The following is a 524-nucleotide window of genomic DNA, read 5'->3' as shown; positions in this document are numbered from 1 at the left end:
GTTGGCAGCCAATGGCTAGCAGTTTCAGCTGTTAGCAGCCAATGGATAGCAGTTCTCAGCTGTCAGCATCCAATGGCTAGCCATTCTCAGCTGTTGGCATCCAATGGATAGCAGTTATCAGCTGTTAGCAGCCAATGGATAGCAGTTCTCAGCTGTCAGCAGCCAATGGCTAGCCATTCTCAGCTGTTGGCAGCCAATGGCTAGCAGTTATCAGCTGTTAGCAGCCAATGGATAGACGTTCTCAGCTGTTGGCAGCCAATGGCTAGCAGTTCTCAGCTGTTGGCAGCCATGGATAGCAGTTTCTTACTGGTGATAAAATGGATGATTGCCATCATTTTTTTGAGTCATTCTGAATTATTAAATTGAACAAATCAAACAATAACCTCAAACAATTCATGGTAATGCATGGTAACCTCGTAAACAATTCATGGTAAAGCATGGTGACCTCGTAAACAATTCATGGTAAAGCATGGTAACCTCGTAAACAATTCATGGTACGCATGGTAACCTTAAAAAATTCATTG

The sequence above is a fragment of the Salvelinus sp. IW2-2015 genome, unplaced genomic scaffold (assembly GCF_002910315.2).
Source record: "Salvelinus sp. IW2-2015 unplaced genomic scaffold, ASM291031v2 Un_scaffold4126, whole genome shotgun sequence".
In the NCBI taxonomy this organism is placed as follows: Eukaryota; Metazoa; Chordata; class Actinopteri; order Salmoniformes; family Salmonidae; genus Salvelinus; species Salvelinus sp. IW2-2015.
Note: the sequence above shows the minus strand (reverse complement) of the source record.